We start from the raw sequence: 7,949 nt of genomic DNA on the forward strand, positions 1-7,949 counted from the left end.
GGAAGTGCTGAGATGGCAGGCCAGCATGTTATTTTTTATGTTAATCAGTAACACATGCTGGATTGTCTCAAGCACATGTATTGGGAGACGCTGAAAAAATGCACTAACAAAAAATAGCAGAATTTTTCCCCACCATGGGAGCTACAGTTGGCTATAGAAGTGAATGACTGAATACATTTATACTGAAATTTATGGCAATGGTGGAAATTCTGTGTCTGGAGAATATGTCATATGTACATGGCAATGTAAGAAAGCCTGCAGCTCCCCAGACACAGAAAATTGCTAGGATATTTATGCTAGAGCATATTTGCACCCTAAACAACTATTTGCATGAGACCTAAAAATGCATAGAGCAAACTGCCATAAGCCAACCAATTACAATTCAGTTTACTAAGGTAGACATTCTAATGTTTTTCAGGGTTTACTGCGCTTGACTTTGTCTTACAAAATGACCTTAAAAATTTGCATTCACCAAAATTACATAACACTTGTCTTTGTTAGAATATAGTTAGTTTATTTATTTTAACTACAAGGGCCTAAAAGGAACCTGCTGCACCAGAAATACCTAGACTGCCATTTTCATCCCCCTTCTGAAGATCCTACTTGTCTGATTATTGTGTTGATTGGTCTACCTACTAAATATCCCTTTTTTCAATGAAAGTGAAGTTACCCTTTAAAGTCAGACCTCTTGAAGTATACATTTGTTTTAGCAGATGGGCTTGAATGACAACCAGAGAACCAGCATTATCAGATGGGATTTGGCAAGACAACTTATGCCGCATACACGAGCAGAATGTCCGTCAGAAAAATCTACTTGGATGGTTTTTCGGGTGGAATTCCGCTCAAGCTTGCCTTGCATACACACGGTCAAACAAAGGTTCTCTATACTTTCAGCCGTCAAGGACGCGGTGACGTACAACACTACGACTAGCCGAGAAAATGAAGTTCAATGCTTCCGAGCATGCGTCAAATTGTTTCCGGGCATGTGTGATTTTTTGCACGTCCAAATTGCATACAGACGAACGCATTTTCGGATAGGAACTTTTTCCGACTGAAAAAAAGGGGAACCTGCTCTCAATCTTTTGCTGGCTGGAATTCCACCAGCAAAAGTTCGATGGAGCATACACACGGTCGCATTTTCCGACCAAAATCTCTCATCGGAGTTTTGCTGGTGGCATTTCCGATCGTGTGTACGGGGCATTAGGTGTTGAAATCCTGTTTCCTTTCATGTTTTTCAAGTGATGAAAGTGATGATTTGCAGTTTATTACAAATGCTTTCTGTAAATAACATTTATTTATTATAATGACAATACTTTGAGTGGTTGTTCTACTTGTAATCTTTGTATCTACAGCCTTTTTATTCATAAATAAATAATTATATGTAAAAAAGATGTTGTTTTATTAGCATGAATGATAATCTCCGATTGATAAGTGAATCCATTATTTTGTATACTGTACTTACAAATTATAATATACTGTTATGCCCCGTACACACGGTCGGATTTTCCGATGGAAAATGTCCGATCGGAGCGTGTTGTCAGAAATTCCGACCGTGTGTGGGCTCCATCGGACATTTTCCATCGGATTTTCCGACACACAAAGTTGGAGAGCAGGATATAAAATTTTCGGACAACAAAATCCGTTGTCGGAAATTCCGATCGTGTGTACACAAATCCGACGGACAAAGTGCCACGCATGCTCAGAATAAATAAAGAGATGAAAGCTATTGGCCACTGCCCCGTTTATAGTCCCGACGTACATGTTTTACGTCACCGCGTTTAAAACGATCGGATTTTCCGACAACTTTGTGTGACCGTGTGTATGCAAGACAAGTTTGAGCCAACATCCGTTGGAAAAAATCCATGGATTTTGTTGTCGGAATGTCCGAACAAAGTCCGACCGTGTGTACGCCCTATTAGGGTTTATTATAAAATGTTAATTTGAGGAGCAAACACCATGCACACTAGCTTAAAAAAAGCATTTTTTTTCTGCTTCTGGAATCAAGTAGTGTAATCCTTTGCACCCATGCACACTATTTTAGTCTAGAAGCATTTTTGAAGCTTCGACTTCTAGAAGCAGAAAAAAAAATACCTTTTTTTGAGCTTTTGGGAGAAATTTGCCAGCAGAAAAAAGGCTGAAAGCTCCTAAGTTCTGCTAAAAGCTGGCACAAAAATGCTATTATGAGTGTTTTTCATCCAGCGTTTTTCTGCCATTTTTTAGCTTTTAGTGTGCATGGAGTAAAGAAAAGCTGTACTGAAGGGTATATGTGGGATGCTTTCCTTTTTGAAATGCTAACCTTATCACCTATGTTGTACTCTTAGAACCTTCTGAGTCCCTGAAATGAAGCAAACTTGCAGCCAGACTGCATTTAGAATCATAATCTGAATGCTTACTTTGGGTTAACCCCTAGTTTTTTTATTGTTTATTGTTTTTTTCATCGTTCAACCCACCTGGGAAAAAAAACCTGACAGCCTACGACATAAGGCTGCCATACACACAGGCTGAATGTCGGCTGGTTTCTATTGAACTGGCTGATGCCAGCCGACATTGTGTTACATAGTAGGTTGGGTTGAAAAAAGACAAAAGTCCATCAAGTCCAACCTATGTGTGTGATTATATATCAGTATTACATTGTATATCCCTCTATGTTGTGGTCGTTCGGGTGCTTATCTAATAGTTTTTTGAAACTATCCATGCGCCCCACTGAAACAACCGCCTGTGGAAGGGAATTCCACATCCTTGCCGCTCTTACAGTAAAGGACCCTCTACGCTACCTTTAAGGTTAATGAAAAGAAAAAAAGGGCAGAAACTGAGGACTTTATGTGAGGACATCAACATGTACCTCCATCCCCGATATTTGGGTAGTAAGCAAAATTTGGGACTAATTAAACCTCCTGTCTTCTAATTTTAGTGAGTGGCAACCTGTCTTATTAAACTCCCTTCCACGGAAAAGTTTTATCCCTATTGTGGGGTCACCAGTACAGTATTTGTAAATTGAAATCATATCCCCTCTCAAGTGTCTCTTCTCCAGAGAGAATAAGTTCAGTGCTTGTAACCTTTCTTCATAACTAATATCCTCCAGTCCCTTTATTCATTTTGTTGCCCTTCTCTGTACTTGCTACATTTCCAGCACATCCTTCCTGAGGACTGGAGTCCAGAACTGGACAGCATACTCCAGGTACGGCCGGACCAGAGTCTTGTAGAGCGGGAGAATTATTGCTTTATCTCTTGAGTTGATCCCCTTTTTAATGCATGCCAATATTCTGTTTGTTTTGTTAGCAGGAGCTTGGCATTGCATGCCATTGCTGAGCCTATCTTCTACTAGGACCGCCAGATCCTTTTCCATCCTTGATTCCCCCAGAGGTACTCCCCCCAGTGAGTAGATTGCATTCATATTTTTGCCACCCAAATGCATTATTTTACATTTTTCCACATTAAACCTCATTAGCCATGTAGTTGCCCACCCCATTAATTTGTTCAGATCTTCTTGCAAGGTTTTCACATCCTGCAGAGAAGTTATTGCCCTGCTTAGCTTAGTATTGTCTGCAAATACAGAGATTGAACTGTTTACCCCATCCTCCATGTCGTTTATGAACAAATTAAAAAGGATTGGTCCCAGCACAGAACCCTGGGGGACCCCACTTTCCACCCCTAACTATTCCGAGTACTCCCCATTTATCACTACCCTGTGAACTCGCCCTTGTAGCCAGTTTTCAATCCATGTACTCACCCTATGGTCCATGCCAACAAACCTTACTTTGTACAGTAAACGTTTATGGGGAACTGTGTCAAATGCTTTTCAAAATCCAGATACACCATGTCTACGGGCCTTCCTTTATCTACGTGGCAGCTCACCTCCTCATAGAAGGTTAATAGATTGGTTTGGCAAGAACGATTCTTCATGAATCCATGCTGATTACTGCTAATGATACAGTTTTCATTACTAAAATCTTGTATATAGTCCCTTATCATCCCCTCCAAGAGCTTGCATATTTGATGTTAGGATAACTGGTCTGTAATTCCCAGGTAAGTATTTTGTCCCTTTTTAAATATTGGTGCTACATTAGCTTTTCTCCAATCAGCTGATACCCGATACAGTAGACTGTCAGTAAAAATTAGGAACAATGGTCAGGCAATTACTTAACTGAGTTCCCTAAGGACCCTCGGGTGCAAGCCATCTGGTCCCAGTGACTTATTAATGTTTTTAAAGTCTATTTCGAATTCTGTCCCCTGTTAGCCATGAGCAAAAACATATTTGGAGGGCACACCCTACAATGCGTTTAAATTCAAGATGGTGCTGCTATAAGACCTACAAACAGTACAAAATATTTTACAGCGCACACATTCAAGAATGACATTCCCTGCAAGGCTAATTAAAAACAACTGAGCATATTCAAAAAATACGGGGGGTTTGGTCACACTACAGGGTCATATAGTGCTAAGCCCAATTACTACAACAAAGTACCCCGAATTAGTGGGTCCTACTCTAGTAATAGAATGGAAGATCCTTTGTCTCAACCATGGGAGCTGAACTCCTCTATGTGGGAGAACTGAAGGGGATACATCCTTTGCACTGGTGGCCACTAAATAAGAGGTAATGAGGAGCCCAAAAAAACTGGTCAAGGTAAGTTATGGTCATATAGTGGTAAGTGGGCTTAGCACTATATGACCATATAGTGTGACCAAACCCCCGTATTTTTTGAATATGTTCAGGTGTTTTTAACTACCCTTGCATATAATGTCATTCTTGAATGTGTGTGCTGTAAAATATTTTGTACTGTTAGCCATGAGGGTGCTTCATGTGATGTGTCATGAGGATAAACACTGCAGTTTTGGTTACCGAAGCCCCCCGATTCCCTCGTGAAGACTGAGGAGAAGAATAAATTCAATACCTTTGCCATCTCACCATCCTTTGTAACCAGATTCCCTTCCTCATTCTTTATGGGGCCAATATTGTCTGTCCTCCCCCTTTTACTGTTTATATACTTAAAGAATTTCTTGGGATTTTTTTTACTCTCCTCCGCTATGTGTCTTTCGTGTTCTATTTTAGCCACCCTAATCGCACCCTTACATTTCTTGCTGCATTCTTTGTAAAGTTAGAATGCTGATGATGATCCCTCAGCCTTGTATTTTTTTGAAGGCCTTCTCCTTTGCTTTTTTATGTATTTTTACATTGGAGTTAAGCCACCCAAGATTTTTGTTTGCTCTTTTAAATTTATTTCCCAATGGGATGCACTGGCTAAGGCCCTAATTTATTATGCTCCTAAAGCAAACCTATCTCTCCTCCGTGTTTTTTGTTACTAAGATTTTATCCCAATTTATATCTTCTAGCAAGGTTCGTAGTTTAGGGAAGTTGGCTCTTTTGAAATTCAGTGTCTTTGTATTCCCCTATGTTTCCTATGTGTGTGATTTATACTGAAGCTAATTGACCTGTGATGGCTGTTTGCTAAATTGCCCCGTATTTCCATATCCGTGATCAGGTCTGTAATGTTGGTAATCAGTAGGTCTAGTAACGCTTTGTTTCTAGTTGGTGCATCTACCATCTGACCTATGAAATTGTCCTGCAAGACATTTAGGAACTGGCGAGCCTTAGATGAATGCGCGGTTCCTTCCTCCCAGTCTATGTCTGGATAATTAAAATCCCCCATCATGATGACACTTCCCATTCTTGCCGCTAATCCAATTTGTGATAGGAGGTCCGTCTCCTTCTCCTTCCTCAGGTTAGGGGGCCTATAGCATACTCCCAGTATTACTTTCCCCTTAGTTTCATCCCTTTGGAGCTCTACCCATAAGGATTCCACCTCCTCCCTAGATCCCCTAGTGATGTCATCTCTCACATTCACTTGTACATTATTCTTGATATACAGACATACCCTTCTCCCTTTTTTACCCTCTCTATCCCTGCGATAAAGGGAATACCCTTGAATGCTTGCCAGCCAATCATGAGAGTTGTTGAACCAAGTCTCTGAAATTCCCACAAAATCTAAATCCTCCTTATACAACAGTATCTCTAGTTCTCCCATCTTGTCCACCAGGCTCCTGGCATTGGTGAACATGCCACGTAGTTTAGACCGGTTGCATACTGTCTTCTTCTTGGGTGTTCCGAGGTTGCAAATAGGACTTGTTACTATACTTACCTTGGGTTTCTGTGCTTTAGTGAGCCTACCACTAATGCCCCCAATACTACCCTCTGGAATATGTTCCACGCTGACTATCTCTACCTCTGGACCCCCCCCCCGTTGCCTAGTTTAAAAGCCCCTCTAACTTTTTGGCGATCTTCACTCACAGCAGATCTGCACCCTCCTCATTTAGGTGCAGTCCATCCCTTCTAAAGAACTGGTGACCGACTGAGAAGTTGTCTTTCCTTTCCCTTCGCTTCCCCCCCACTCTCACTGGAGAAGTTCCTCCCTTGGCATCTAGGGGAGTCCCTCAGCTCCAGCAGTGCTGGTCCCTGACTGGTTTCACCAATGTCACTTAATGGGGCATACTTATTGGGATCTTTCAGCCCAGGATTGGCATCCCTGGCACTTTCCCCTCTACCCTTCCTGACTGTCACCCATCTACTCTCTTCTAGTGCCTTCACCTCTTTGTCTCCACCCGCCTCTGTGTTGGCCCCTGCCGACACCTGTCGGGTACATTCCTGACCCTCCTTCAGTATGGGGGGTCTTCTCAGTGCTGACAGTTACTTCCCTAGATTCAGAACCTGGGCTTCCAGGGAAACAATGTGCTTACGTTTTGCACAGCAATATTCACCCTCGATCGGATGATCAAGGAACGCATACATGCCACAAGATGTACACCGAGTCACATCTCCACACCCGCTGGGCATCGTACCTACCAATTTAATGAGGATTGGGGATTATACCCTGTCCAAATTAACTAACAACTAGCTTCTTGACACTAATAATCAACAATACACAGGTACTCAACAATACAATGCACAGGTACTCACAGCCCACTTGTACTCACAGTCCACATGCACACACAGTCCATGTGCACTCGCAGCCCACATGCACTCACAGTCCACCTGCACTCGCAGCCCATGTGTACTCAAAGTCCATGTACACTCACAGTCCACATGCACTCACAGCCCACGTGCACTCACAGTCTGTGTGCACTCACAGCCCACGTGAATTCGCAGTCCACGTGCACTCGCAGCCCATGTGCACTCACAGCCCACATGCACTCACAGTCCATGTGCACTCGCAGCCCAGTGCACTCGCAGCCCACATGCACTCACAATCAACATGCACTTGCAGCCCACGTGCACTCGCAGTCCACGTTCAATCACAGCCCACGTTCACTCGCAGCCCACGTGTACTCACAGTCCACATGCCCTCGCAGCACTCGTGTACTCACTGCCCATGTGCACACAGGTACACACAATACTCAGGTACTAACAATCCACACACTACTCAGATACACACAACACTCAGGTACTCACAACACACATGTACTCACACATTCAGGTACTCACAATACACAGGTATTCACAATACACAGGTACTCCCAACACTCACAATACTTAGGTACTCATTATACACAGGTACTCCCAATACACAGGTACTCACAATACACAGGTACTCACTATACCCAGATACTCACTATACCCCTGTACTCACTATACACAGGTACTACGCTTTGCTGTGCCTGGAGCCATGGTCTAGGTATGACAGCATGGGAACTAGCATTTCCATCAGGAGAGACCACAGATGACAACCCACATGTACATCTCAGTACATAGTTTTTCTAAAAGGACAGCTAAAATTATACTGGGCATACATGACTCAAATAGAAACATAGAAACGTCATGGCAGAAAAAGACAGAGTAGTCCATCGAGTTTGCCCATTTTTAATTTTTTTTTCGTTAACTTTATTGTCTGACTATAGATCTATGTTTGTCCCAAACATGTTTAAAGCCATTTACTGTTGACTGTCTCACTACCTTT

The sequence above is a fragment of the Aquarana catesbeiana genome, linkage group LG06 (assembly GCF_042186555.1).
Source record: "Aquarana catesbeiana isolate 2022-GZ linkage group LG06, ASM4218655v1, whole genome shotgun sequence".
NCBI lineage: Eukaryota > Metazoa > Chordata > Amphibia > Anura > Ranidae > Aquarana > Aquarana catesbeiana.